Source organism: Saccopteryx leptura, chromosome 1 (genome assembly GCF_036850995.1).
Source record: "Saccopteryx leptura isolate mSacLep1 chromosome 1, mSacLep1_pri_phased_curated, whole genome shotgun sequence".
NCBI lineage: Eukaryota > Metazoa > Chordata > Mammalia > Chiroptera > Emballonuridae > Saccopteryx > Saccopteryx leptura.
In genome coordinates, this window is record NC_089503.1 from 69,700,539 (window position 1) to 69,715,829 (window position 15,291).

The 15,291-nt window shown below is 38.0% G+C and overlaps 1 protein-coding gene and 1 non-coding gene across 16 annotated transcripts in view; one reads left to right on the forward strand and one right to left on the reverse strand.

Moving 5' to 3' along the window:
- DLG2 (discs large MAGUK scaffold protein 2) overlaps nucleotides 1-15,291 on the reverse strand; it is a 2,140,731-nt gene that overhangs the window by 590,692 nt on the left and 1,534,748 nt on the right. The window lies entirely within an intron of this gene.
- Nucleotides 515-577, forward strand: LOC136389761 (U7 small nuclear RNA). The gene has a single exon (XR_010748335.1). It is a non-coding gene; the product is annotated as a U7 small nuclear RNA (small nuclear RNA).

The following is a 15,291-nucleotide window of genomic DNA, read 5'->3' on the forward strand; positions in this document are numbered from 1 at the left end:
GATAAGAGACAGAAATAAAAATTACATGTTAGTTTTATGGCTCCTGGTATTGTTTTCTTGCCATTGATCACTGCTGTTCATGTTGTCATTTGGTCTTCCTGTTACAGCTGTCTGGCTAAACCTCAATTCTGACTGAACCCAACCATCCATCCTCTTCATTGCTTTTTCTGGAACATCTAAACACTAAAGGGCTGGAGAGAATCTACAGATGGCAGGAATCACTATAAACTCATGGTTTCTGAGCACCCTGGTCAGCTGGCTAGGCCTTGCTCTTCAGTGACAACCTCTAAACCCTTCCTTTGTCACATCACCTGCAGCACATGTTGCTTCATACTTCCAAGGGAGGAAAAGGAAGCCATGTGATAACAGTCCCTCAATCAATAGTGCCAGATTTACAACCTAACCACACGCAAACTCATGTTCTTCCCTTGTAAAGCCAGTGGCTGTGGCCAGCCAGGTCCACATTGGATTCGAGAAGAAGGAAAAGGAACTGTGGAGCTGGAAAATGGTGGGCCAGTGCTTACAGCTCTTTTTGAATTTGTCTAGTAGGTCTTCCAGTGTTTGCCAGAAGCCCCCCCCCCCCAAAAAAAAAAAAAAAAAAAAAAGAAAATGGTGGGCCATTCATTTATTAGTCTCGCAATGGGGGATGAGGAAACGGGCAGGAAAAGCTGCTTTTCTCTCTCAGGGCTGATGAGCAAACAGGCCAGGGGAAAAAAACCCTTTCTGGCAAACAATAGCAAAAGTGGCCCCAAAAAGACCCCTTCCAATGACGGCAGAAAATCCACAATCTCCAGTCTGTCACAGTGAGGACAAGTACCTGCAGCCTCACATAGACTATACACACGAGGTGCTGCCACGTGCTCATGCACTAATCAGGCAAAGTTCAAATGAGCAAGCATAGCACACTTGTTTGCTGAACACCCCTCCTCCTAATACAAGGAAGAAAGTGTCCCTTCTGATACCAGAGGTCCATTTTTTTAAAGATCTCACTTGATCATTCTTTATATCCTACATCTGCAAACCCAGTCTAACTAACATTCTCCAAACATTCAAACATGTTCTGCTATCTCCTAGTTTTTGAAAAGCTGTCCACTGAACTAACATCTCCCCTTGGCTACTGTCTTGACTCTTCCCTCTTTGCAAACCAAGTTTATTGAAAGCAGTGCTTAAATTCACTTACTGTTTCTCCCTTCCCAATCTCTCTTTATCCCATTATAATCCGAGTCCCCTCACAATGCCCTATCAAGGAAAATACAGAAAACATGTCCAGTAAAATCACCAGTAAACTGGTTTGGGCCCAAGTGAATTTAATCTCTTCAGTCCTCATCTTAGTTGACCTCACAACAAAGTGAAGGCCAGTTGCTCGCCCTCTCCCTGGCCTCTGTGACTCTCCTGCTTTTCTTCCTACCATTCTGCACACTTGTTCTTAAATCCTTTGTTTCATTCTGACCTACTGATTTTCATATTAAAAAAACTAAAGCAAGAACAACAACAAAAACCCCTATTCTGTTTTTTAAAATTTATTTTAGAAAATTAAACTTAACGGGGTGACATTGATCAATAAGAGTGCATAGGTTTCAGCTAAATATTTCTATAGCAGTTGAACTGTTGATTGTGCTGTGTGTCCATCACCCAAAGTCAAATCACTTTCTGTCACAATATACTATTTAATTTGTCCCTCTTTACTCCCCTCCTCCCACCTTCAGCCCCTCCCCCAGTAGCCACTTCACTTTTACCTATGTCCATGAGTCTCATTTTAGTATCCCAACTATGTGTGAAATCATATAGTTCTTAGCTTTTTCTGATTTACATCTAATGTTTTCATTATGTTTAAATAATAACAAAAGATGTCATTTCTGGCCTCCTGTGATTTGTAAATTTTATTTTTAACTGTGATATCATTATTTCAAATGTATATAGTAAAATGTAAATATATACTGCTTTGAAATCCATGCTCAAAACTTTAAAATAAAAATTAAGATATTTCGATCAGTTGGAAATTTTATATTGTTGCTTTTTTCTTCTTGAACTTATGTTTTATTTCACTTCTACAAAGTCTTATCCTAATATATTTTATGTTAGAAAATATTATATGGATCATTGTAACACTTATATGAAACAAAAGTGCATGTACAAATATAAAGTTTTTCATTATTTTCAAATGTCCAAAGATACAAAGCTCTGAATGTGAAGAATTTTTATCTGGACTGAGTTATTGTGGTGATTATTAACTGTACACATTAGTCAAAATAACCTAAATATATTATGAATTTCAATTTATAAATCTAAAACAATAAAAATATAATTATACTGGGTTTTTCGGAGGATTTTTTTTGCTGTCTGCTTGCCTACTGTGTGCCTTATTTTTTTTTATTAATTTCAATGGGATGATATTGATAAATCAGGGTACATATGTTCAGAGAAAACATCTCCAGATTATTTTGACATTTGATTATATCGCATACCCCTCACCCAAAGTCCAATTGTCTTCTGTCATGTTCTATCTGTTTTTTTTTGTACCCCCCACCCCTGTTACCATCACATTCTTGTCCATGTCTCTGAGTCTCATTTTTATGTCCCACCTATGTATGGAATCATATAGTTCTTAGTTTTTTCTGATTTACTTATTTCACTCCGTATAATGTTATCAAGGTCCATCATGTTGTTGTAAATGATCCGATGTCATAATTTCTTATGGCTGAGTAGTATTCCATAGTATATATGTACCAAAGCTTTTTAATCCAGTCGTCCACTGACGGACACTTGGGCTGTTTCCAGATCTTTGCTATTGTGAACAGTACTGCCTATGTACTCTTATTGATCAGTGTCACACCATGAAATTAAATTTATAAAAGGCAAACCAAAAAGTTCAACTATATAAAAACTTGTACTAAATATGAAGGCATAAATAAATGAGATGAGATTATGAATGATTCGTATTTACTTGATAAAAGTCTATATTTTCAGCCCTGGCCAGTTGGCTCAGTGGTAGAGTGTCGGCCTGGCGTGCAGGGGACCCGGGTTTGATTCCCGGCCAGGGCACATAGGAGAAGTGCCCATTTGCTTCTCCACCCCCTCCCCTCCTTCCTCTCTGTCTCTCTCTTCCCCTCCCGCAGCCGAGGCTCCATTGGAGCAAAGATGGCCTGGGCGCTGGGGATGGCTCCTTGGCCTCTGCCCCAGGCGCTAGAGTGACTCTGGTCGCGGCAGAGCGACACCCGGAGAGGCAGAGCATCGCCCCCTGGTGGGCAGAGCGTCGCCCCTGGTGGGTGTGCCGGGTGGATCCCGGTCGGGCGCATGCGGGAGTCTGTCTGACTGTCTCTCCCCATCTCCAGCTTCAGAAAAATACAAAAAAAATAATAAATAAATAAATAAATAAAAGTCTATATTTTCTAAAAAAATTTTATAATTAACACACATTTTTATGTGTTACTGTCTAATCAGAGAAGCATATTATCTTTTTTTTTTCCCCCTGAAATTAGAAGCGGGGAGGCAATCAGACAGAGTCCTGCATGTGCCCAAGCAGGATCCACCCAGCATGCCCACCAGGGGGCAATGTTCTGCCCATCTGGGGGTTGCTCCATCTTGACTAGAGCCATTTTAGCGCCTGAGGCAGAGGCCATGGATCAATCCTCAGTGCGTGGGTCAACTTTGCTCCAATGGAGCCTTGGCTGTGGGAGGGGAAGAGAGAGATATAGAGAAAGGAGGAGGGGAAGGGTGGAAAACAGATGGGCACTTCTCCTCTGTGCCCTGGCCAGGAATCAAACCTGGGACTTCCACATGCCAGGCTGACAATACTCACTGCTGAGTCAACTGGGCAGGGCCTATATTACCTTTTAAAATAAAATTAGTCTTTATCATCTTTCTTTCATAGAGTTATGTAGTAACTAGACCTCCAATCCACACCAATCAGTCACATTTACTGAAGACCTGCAAGAATGTGAGTGTCACTGAGGTATTTTTGCATTTTTAATATTTTGTCAGGGGATGTTGGTAGGGTTCTGTGTTCATAGAATGTTAAATATATATTCAGTTATTAATCTGAAGACAATTGCAGCCATGTGTCATGGTGGGGAGAACATGGATTATGGATGAAACAGACTGGGTTAGAATTTTGATTCAGCCACTTGTAAATTAACCTACTTGAGCCTCCATAAACTCATGAAAATAAGCTAAATAAATCGCAGTTCTTATTAGTTCTAGGTGTTTATGATGTGTAAGGGACAGTGTTAGATGTTATAGCAAATAATGAATAAGTAACATGAAATTTCAGATACACACACTGGTAGTATATAGAGGGGGTTTAGAGATCCTCATATTTACTTTCTAAAGGTAAAAAATTATCAAAAAATAAAGCATTTGCCTGACCAGGCGGTGGTGCAGTCGATAGAGCGACGGACTGGGATGCCGAGGACCTAGGTTCGAGACCCCGAGGTGGCCAGCTTGAGCGTGGGCTCATCTGGTTTGAGCAAAAGCTCACCAGCTTGGACCCAAGGTCACTGGCTCGAGCAAGGGGTTACTCAGTCTGCTGAAGGCCTGCGGTCAAGGCACATATGAGAAAGCAATCAATGAACAACTAAGGTGTTGGAATGCGCAACAAAAACTAATGATTGATGCTTCTCATCTCTCCATTCCTGTCTGTCTGTCCCTGTCTATCCCTCTCTCTGACTCTCTCTCTGTCTCTGTAAAAAAAAAAAAAAATAAAGCATTTAAAGCAAATGTATGAGTTATCATTAGACAAAAAGCCCTTATTCTCCGTAAATTGAGAGAAACAATTGTTACTACAAAATTTAATATAACAAATCCTAAAAGCCATACAGTCTACCAATAACATACTATTCATTTTATTTTTACTAGGCTTTAAAACTCAGTAAATATATTTCCCTTATTGTACCAGCCAATTAATTTTTAAAAAATTCATGTTCACTAAAGAATACTTCATGGAGAGTCCACAAGATGACCACTTAGGGTCCATTCCCTTTCCCCAGAACAGACATACTCCAGAATCCCTGACTGCAGCCCACTTCAGTGGCTGTGTGGATCTCTTTCCCAAGTCCATATTCCTAAGGGTCGATGATGCAGGATTTATGGACAACCCAAGACTCAAAAGTGGTCAAAGGACACCTATTTGCAAAGAATATGAATGAAGGTTGGATGGGCAAATGTTACAGGCATACCCGTCCCCTCCCCAAGTCTCCTCATGGTGCCAGAAGGAGCTGGAAGTAGGAAGATGAGTAGGAGGGCCTAGGAGCTGGGGATTGCGGCCTGTGGCCTGCTCCCCTTGAGCTGAAAGTTCCTGGTACAGAACTCTAATGATACTAAATTATAATCTAGCTTTCAACCTCAGCTTCCTCTAGGAAACTAAAGTGCAATGTACAGAGGTGGGTGGGTGGAAGGTGTGGAAGGGTAGAGGGATACCTTGAGAGTCAAGGTTGCCTGGCTTACACTAGCCAGGGTAAAACCTCAGTTTTGGGGTTTGATATATGTCTTCATTTTACTATTGCCACAGCCCCTGCATAGGAGCTGAATTCACGTAAGTAACTCGAACACTTTTATGATTCAAGCATCTAACTATTAAGCCAGTTTGCAATGATCTGATGCTTGTACAATGCTAACCACATTAGGCCTTTCTAAATAATGATATAATTTATAACTGTTCAGACAAAAACATTCTTGAAAATAGTTGGTATTACCATTGAACTAGAAATCAGAAAGATAATTTGAATGTCTCTCACTACCCTCTTCTCCCAAATCATTTTGCTTTGGTCTAGTTTCCAAAGAGCCATTTGCTAAAATCAATATCAAATATAGTTTCAGAATATTGGACTGACAACATGTCTTCTTGGTAGACTATTAGAAATAAATAATAACCAATACCTTATCAACATCTAAAATTGTAATCAGCTCTTTGTTTTAGAAATAGGAATGTAATGAAGATTGCATCTTCTCAGAACTACAGATTTAATCAAAACAAAGTGTTGACATTCTGGCCGTGATAATAACATTCGTGAACAGTTTAGACTGTTAACTAAGATCAAGTGTTCTGAATTTGATTTAAAAACTAAAAATTGCCAACAATCCTCTAGCATAATCATTTTATGGAGAGCAATGCTAAGGTTAAGAAGGTTGTGTCTCAAGGTCTCAGAGCTTGAAGGTGGCGGAGATCCCCAGGTCTCTCTCTCACCTTCACTAGAGCAGTGCATCTGGTAACTTTCAGTCTGAACCTGAAGTCTTAGTCTAGACCTGCAAATAATTCCAGAAATTGGTCCCTTCACACAAAGCAAGGGCTAGATTTAAATCTGAATATTTACATCTTCATGCAGCCAATCTTAAAGGATATCAACCATCACATCGATGTCTTAACAATCTTATTGTTCTTTTGCCAAGAATCAATATAGTTTTTTTCTCATTAAGTATATTTGGATAACTGGACCTTAGAAAATTCATTCTGAATTAGTCCTAAATTTTAATGCACTTCAGTGATTTGTTTTTGGATTTTGAAAATATAAACTTTACTTGGGATCATTTTTATAAATAAGTTGTTGCTATTTTAGAAATTGGGCTACAGGTCAAATATCTTCTAGCTAGTATAGGAAATCGAAGTGTGCCGTGATATTTGCCTTAGACCATACAGGCATGGAGCCTGAACCAAGGGTATTCTCTACTTGGTGAATAGACTCAACAATTTTCCTAAATAATGGAGCTTCAGATGAATTATATCTATAACTTGAAAGCAATATGAAGAAGTTGTAAACTTTCTAAAACTAGTAAAATATATGCTCAGATTTGTAAATAAGAATGAGTATTTTATGCCAGGAAAGAATGACTGGATATTTTTATAACAGTTTTATTGAGATATAATTCACATACTTTAAAATTTGCCCCTTTTAAAGTGCACAATTCAGTGATTTTTAAAAGTACATTCTCAGAGTTCTGCAATCATTAGCACTAGTTTATTTTAGGACATTTTCATACAGCCCCAAAGAAATTACATACCAGGCCCTGGCAAATACTATTCTATTTCCTACCTACAAGGACTTTCTATTCTGGACATTTTGTAAAAACAAAATTTTACAATATGTGTCCTTTTGTATATGGCTTCTCTCACTTAGAATGCTATTTTAAAGATTCATCTAGGCCATGGCCGGTTAGTTCAGTGGTAGAGCATTGGCTCTGTGTGTGGATGTCTTAGGTTTGATTCCCAGTCAGGGAACAGAAGAGAAGTGATCATTTGCCTTTGCCTCTCTACCCTTATCCCCTTCTCTTTCTCTCTCTCTCTCTCATGGCTCAATTTGCTCAAGAAAGGTGGCTCCAGGTGCTGAGGATGGCTCTGAAGGCCTTGCCTCAGGTGCTGAAAATAGCTCAGTTGCCCAGTAACAGAGCAAAGCTCCAGATGGGCAGAGTATCCCCCATAGGGGGCTTGCTGAGTGGATCCTGGTTGGGGTGCATGCAGGAATCTGTCTCTCTGCCTCTTCTGCTCTCATTTAATTAAAAAAAGATTCATCTATGATGTAGTAATCATCAGTAGTTCATTCTTTTATGGCAGAATAATATTCAATAATATGCATGTATCACAATTTATTCATTCATTTAATGGACATTCAGGTTGCTTCTACTTTATGGCTATTATAAATAATGTTGCTATGAACATTCATGTACAAATATTTTTGTGTGGACATATGTTTTCAGTTTTCTTTGAATATATACCCAGGTGTAGAATTGTCATTCATGTGGTAAATCTTTTAAATTTTGAGAAACTGTTTTTCAGACTGTTTTCCGTAGTGGCTGCACCAATTTATCTTCTCACAAGCAGTGAATGGGGCTTGTGATTTCTTCACATCCTGGGAAACACTTGTTATTATCTTTTTTTTTATTATGGCCACCATTTTGGGTGTGAAATAATATTTCAATATTGTCATTTTGATTTTCAGTTCCATAATGAATAATGATGTTGAATATCATTTAATGTGTTCTTTAGCCACTTGCATATCATCTTAAAAATATCTATTCAAATCATGGTGGACTGAATAATGGCCCCCCAAGAAAGTCCAAATCCTTAATATCTGACCTATAAATGTTCCATTATAGGCCAAAGAGATTTTACCCAAAGATGTGGTTAAATGAAGAATCTTGAGATGGAGAGATTATCCTGGACCAACTGGGTGAATTGGACATAATCACAGGAGTCCTTATAAGAAGGGGGAAGCAGAGTTATAGTCAGAGAAAGCATATGATGACAGAAGCAAAGGTTGGACTGACGCTCTCTGAAGAAGAAAGAGTTATGAGCCAAGGAATTCAGGTGCCTTCAAAAGGCTGAGAAAAGGCAGAGAAGTTGATTCTTCCACAGATCTTCTGGAGTCACCCTGTCAAGGTCTTGAATTTATTCCAGTAAAGCTGAGTTGGAGTTTCTGATCTCCTGAACTATAAGATAATACATTTGTGTTATTTTATATCACTAAGTTTGCTGGAATGTATTACAGCAGCAACAGGAAACATTCTTGGCTGATTTTTAAATGAGGTTATTCTGTCATTGTTGAGTTGTAAAAATTCTTAGTATGTTCTGAAAATAAGTTCCTAATCAGATATATTACTGCAAATATTTCATTCTATTCTGTGGGTTTAAAAAAAACTTTATTGATGGTATACCTTGCAGCACATTTTTAATTTTGATTAAATTGGATGTATCTGATTTTTCTTTTGTTTTTGTGCTTTTGGTGTCATATCGAGGAACTATTGCCAAATCCAGGGTCCTGAAGATTTACTCTAATGTTTTCCTCTAAGAGTTTTATAGTTTTTACTTTTCCATTTTGGTCTATGATCTACACTGAGTTAATTGTGGTGTATAATATAAAGAGGGTCTCAACATTTTTTTTTTTTTTTGGCATGTGCATATCCAGAAGTCTTGGCACAATTTGTTTTAAAAAAGTAGTGGGAGCATTTTTGCCATAAAGCTATTTCATTCAACTGATAGGGAGTTCTCTATTTAGATTACATAATAGTTGACCAAAATAGGAAAACTGTTGGAGATGCCTTTCCAGCTATGACTATATGTGGGTAACTGGTGTTCTACTGGATGCATAGCTGAAATTATTCTTGTTTAGTAATTTTCCTGTGTAGTTCTAAATTGTTGGGAACTTGTCATTACCAGTCACCATGGAACCACTTGCTAAATGATTTTTTTTCTTGTATAAGCAGGATGTCAACACATTCAGAGCTGATATTGACAGAGAAAATTAAGGAAAGAAGGCTGTTCCCCCTCACACCTTTTCATTCTATGGGCAGGGATGGAAGGAAATAATCCATAAGAATGACTCTGCTGAAATCCTAACCATACTTCTTTTTAAGGAGTGAGCTCATGTAATTTGCACTGGATGATGAAGTCTCTTCTCTAGAAGATCTTATTCATGTCAGCAGTTGGTTTTATGTGCTGCTTTAGTCTTAAAACTATGCTGAAAAATAGTTCTTTGACTTTGAAGACACGAGTCTCTGTCTTTCAATGAAGAATTTAGCACATGGAGAATCATAGTCATTTGGTATAATAATCGGTTGGGTCACAGTGGAAACTGACAGGTTGGACATAATGATTCATCCGGATTTCATTTGCAATCATCCAAAATCATGAAAGTTCAATGTGAAGAGGTACTCTAAGAATTTAGCAATCTCATGTCATTTTCCTAACTAAAGATCTTTTATTTAACAATTTGGAAGTAGGGCTTTAGCATAAGTTTCAGACTGTGATACTTGGTAGTTTTTCCCTTTCCTCTGCTTGCTGCTTTTTATGTGCACAGAAAATGTTTAAGCTTAAGTTTGTCTTCTCCATTTTAAAGTTGTATGATGTCTTCAGCTCCTGATGCTCACCAATTACTTTTCTTCTTCCTTTCTTTCCCTTTTCTACCTTTTCTTCCTCTTCTTATTTCTCTTTCCCCTCATGTTCTAAGTTTAAAAACCACTAGTCAGTTGATGAATATAAAGTAAAAAAAAAAAGCAAAAGAGTGAACTGCCAAATGAAAGCTAAAAGGACATGTAGTAATTTATACACAGGGGTTGTGTTCTTGAAACACTGGTCCTTGACCTCTCATCTTTGATCAGTAGAGTCAAACCTCAATGTGATAAGTATCATTCCTGTTTGAAATCAACATGTATGTCATTGTGGCTTTTATAAGGACAAAGCCAACCTTACCTGTAAACAGACACAGAAGGAACAAATAAAGCACTGGGCTTATAGAAAACTTGCTTTTTTCATCTTCTCTGGGAATAGAAATGATTGTGCTGAGGGCTCAGAGATTAAATTGTGTCACTTGTCAGGAAATTGGCAAGTGGCCATCTTTTCTGCCTGCTACTACATGCTGCTTTTGTGCTGTGGATGGGTTTAATAAATGCACTGTTGTGTAAAATGTCATTACTGCATGACCAAGCGAAGGCTGTCATGTGATAGCTCTTCCCTTGGATGACAGATCAATATTGGTCCTCAGCAATCTAGGGACTTGAAACCACACAGAGGGCATTTTTATGGTTCAGACTGAAAAATAGAAATAAAAATCATTCTTTAAAGCATGGAAATATATTTTGCTCTGGAAGAAAACCTAGTGTTATTTCTGAAATGTTCTTACTTTAAAGATAGGTAATGCTATCAAATTTTAATGACTACTTCTTGAAGAATAAAAAACAAATGACTAGCATTTTTAAAAAAAATTTTTCTTAAGTGAAAAGCAGGGAGGCAGAAAGACATACTCCTGCATGAGCCCTGACCTGGATCCACCTGGCAAGCCCCCTATGGGGCAATGCTCTGCCCACCTGGGGCTGTTGCTTCATTGCTCAGCAACCAATGTATTTTGGAGCCTGAGGTGAGGCCATGTTGCCATCCTCAATGCCCGGCGCCAATTAATCCAACTGAGCCATGGCTGCAGGAGAGAAAGAAATAGATACAGAGAGAGAGGGAGAGAAGGGATGGGTGGAGAAGCAGATGGTCACTCCTGTGTGCTCTGACTAGGAATCAAACTTGGGACATCCACACACTGGGCTGATGCTCTACCACTGAGCCAACCAGCCAGGGCCTAGTAACATTTTTTAAAAGTTCAATCTTACTGTTAATCAAATAAATGTAAAGCAAACAAAAACAAAAACAAAAAAACAGTATCATTGTTTACCTTGGTAAACAGCCCAAAATTATGTATGTGTAAACACACGTCATGCTGATGAAATCACAAAATAGGCTCTTTCCAATATTGTTGGATGTAGAATTTGGTAAAATCTCTACAGAAAGAAATTTAGCAATATGAATCAAAATTCTTTAAAATGTTTGTATTATTTGGGTTCAGGAATTCTACTACTAGAAATATATCCTAAGAAAATTATGAGAAACAGTGTCTTCCAAAAGATTGCCAGTTATTTCCAAAGCTAAGAAAACAAAAATAACATAAACCCTACCAATGTGAATAGTAAATATACTATTAAATAGAAATTAAAACATTTGTAAAGTTTTTTTTAATGACACAGGGAAAAGTTTATGAAATAAAGTTATGTGAATTTAAACAAAGGCTAAATATTAGGGCATAATCTAAACTAAATAAAAATAAAACAGCAAAAACAAATGGCAGAAATAAATGTACAAAACATATTAATAGTCATTGACTCTATATAGTGTTAAAAATCAATGAGTTGAATTTTGCATAGTTTATTTACTCTTCTGCATATTATACATATCCCGAAAGAACAGTTATTATACTGCTAAACACCCGTGCACAGAAGTTATATTTTCAAAAATGTTGTATGGAAAAAAAGATTCCTCTCCAGAGAAATTCATCCAAGCCACCATATGCGTCCTTGCTCAGCCCCTTGCCTTTTATCTCCCATTTCCCCAGGCTCTGGCTCTCTCTCTCACTCCAGCTTAGACTCACATCTCCAGCCATCAGATGTAACAACACATTTCAGCTAGTCCCGGTCTCTGCTGTGCCTCCCCTTGGGGGACTGGTTTCTTCTCTATTTCTGACCTTGGTCCACCCTGTTTTTCTGACTGCATGGTGTCTTTTGCTTCCAGGCAAGTGCAGGGCCCGAGACCAGCCTGAGGCTGGAGCAGAGTTTCTGAAGTTCAGAGTGCAGTAATGCTGGCAGCGCCCCAGCCATAAGTCAGTTTCAGGGTCCAGAATTCCATAGTGTCCATATTGTTTTTTTTTTATTGCTATATGGCAAATTACCACAAATTAAGCAGTTTAAAACGACATATATTTAGTATCTCAGCATTTCAGTGGGTCAGGAGTCTGAGGGCAGCTTAGTAGAGTCCTCTACTCTGGGTCCCACAAGGCTGCCATCAAGGTGTCACCTGGACCACATTTCTTTTGGGAGCTTGTGATCCTCTTCTGAGTGCATGTGGCTAGCGGAATAATTCAGCTATGTGGCTGACATCTCCCATCATGCTGGCTGTGACCTGGGGGCTGTTTTAAGCCCTGACAGGCCACTGTCAGGTACTCACCATGGAGCTCTTTCCATAGGTCTTCTTATAACATGGAAGTTTCCTGCACCTGGCCAGCAAGACAATGAGCTTGCCTTTAAAGTGCTCACTAGATTAGGTTGAGCCAACACAGGATAATCTCCCTTTAGATGAACTCAAAGTCAGCTGATGAGGAAGCTCAATTACATCTGTGAAATCTCTTTTTCCAAATTAAGCAATATTACCCCAGAGGCATTATACTCACTGGTTCTATCCACACAAAAGAGGAAGGAATTATACAAGGATGTGGGTCACTGGAAATCATCTTAGAATTCTATCTATCATAAGTGTCCCTCCCTGGCTAGCATAGACTTGAACTTGAAGTTCAGCATTCTGTTAAACAGCTGGCTCTGCACACTGAATTGTGTTGAGGGCCTTTGAATTTTAACAACTTCTTTGTATTTACCACAGCTCCTGAGATATAGATATATGCTCCTATCTCCATTTTACCAGTGAGGAAACTGAAAGACAGAGAGCTTAACAAGAACTCCAAGGTCACATAGCTAGAAAATAGAGCTTGAAACCCAGGTCTCCTGACTCCAAATAGGATGCTCTCTCTATTACATGACTCTTCTGGAGCAGTCATTGAGACAAGAGTTCAGTTTGGAGCCTCATCCACCTAGGGAGAAAATCACCCCTCTCCTCATCTGTGTCTGCAGTACAACTGAGAACTTGAAGACATAACAGTAGAGCCCAACTGCTGGGTTCAAATTCTGGCTCTAACGGTTACTAGCAGTACAATTCTGTGCAAGTTACTTAATTTTTCAGTTCTTCAATATTCTTGTCTAAAAAACTGGAAACAGTGAAAGTACGTGTCTAATCAAGTTGTTGTAGACTTTTTAAAAAAAGTGTAAGTACTTGGTATATTGAAGTACTACACTGAACATGGCTATTTTATTTATTATTCATCTGATTATTATGGTTTGACTACTTTAGAGTCCAGATTAGTACTCTTCTTTGAGCTGACTCATCACCTCACTTTTCTGGGCTTTAGCTTATCTGCAAATTATAATATAGTTGTCCAAATGTAATTTATAATGGAAAGGATACATTAAAAATTTTTAAGAGTCTAACCCACAAGAAAGACCAAAGGATTTGTCAAGTAAAAGAAAACTATGTTTTGTAAATTTATTTTTTAAATGAGGGAGACACAGAAGATTCAGTTGACTGTGTAAACTTGAGAATAGAAACACAGGAACTGTTTTAGTACCATACCTATTTTTAAATGGGCTTCAGTCCCATATTATGACCAAGAGAAAAAGAGATGTAAGCAGCTGGGAACAGGAAGCTTAGGGAAAGACGGAGAATGTAAGGAAACTGAAAGTGAGGTAGAAGGGATGAGATGAAAATGTCTGTAACAGCATAGAGCAAAGGAGAAAGAAACAGAGGCAAAAGCAGAGGAAAGACCACTGAGAGGTAGAGGGGCAGGTAAGAAAAAGGGGGAAACAATGCTGGAATGTGTTATGCATCTACTCTCGATCTGGCATAGCTAGGGACTTAGGTTATCTCACTGAATCCTCAGAAAAACTCAATGAAGTAGGTATTGTCATCATTTTATAGGTGAGAAACAGTTACTAAAAGAGTTTAACTTTTCCAAGATCAATTATGTTAATATACAGACATTAGACACTGTGTTTTTTCAGAGGCTATCACAATGTGCTCTTCTCCTGTCCATGGGACTAATGGTGAGATAATTATTCCTCACAGCTTATTGGTCCAGCTTCAGAGAGTGTTCCTGTCACAGTGAGAAAAGGCACTTTAGGTGGGCTTGGGTGGTACTGACTTTTTTTTAAAACATTTTATTTTAGAAAACTAAACATTGATCAACAAAGACATTAAATCAATCAAGATATTTAAATTCTGGATAAAGCAGTCCTAACTGATTGATACCTCAGGATAACTTGCTCTTCTGAGCCCCAGTTTCCTCATCTAAAAAATGTATGCTTTGCACTATATACATTTCCAAATTCTAAAAATCTATATTTAATATCATGCTGCTAGATTTTAAATTGCTATTCTTGAACTCTTACATGTCCCCAAACCATTCAATATCAAGGCACGAGGCAGTAAGGTGAAAAACAATCTCATCAGTAGTTGTAAGAATCTCTCAAAATGAAGGGAAACCCACACAATAGCTGTCTTCACACAGACAAAAGGCTGTTATGTTGATTGGAGTATAGGTACATCTGTTTTCTCAGGGCCACTGCTGAGAGTTTTGCAGGTTGTTTATTGTACAACTTTAGGAGGTGATATTTATAGACACATTCATAGGCCATGGCTCTGGCTCCCAGGAAGCCAGTACAAAGACCAATGGGTAGAGGTCACAATGAAGAAAACTGTGGTTCAGTAGAAAAATAACACATTTTGTAATGTTTACAGTTTCCCCTTAACATTGTGAAAACTTTACCTTTGGGAGTTTTTAGGCAGAGATCACATGAGATAAGAGATTTAACTATTAAATGAGAAATTATTGAGTACATAAGTGAGATTTTTTTGAATGTATTCAAAACTAGCTGAGTGATTTTCTTAAAGTCGTTAAGTTTTAATTTCCTTAGGCCAGATTATAATGGCTATCATAATAATAATAAATTGTTGTCAGTCTATAGATATTTGTGTGTCCGTGTTTATATTTTTATTTATTTATTTATATCTACCTATTTATCTATATATCATCTATCTTAGCACAATGCCCCATACATGATAACAGTTCAATAATTAAATATAAGCTATCCTCATGTTTATTTTCTTTACAACTATTGAATGATGCATCCAGATGAGCAGGACTTCCTTTTGCCTCTGTAGGCATA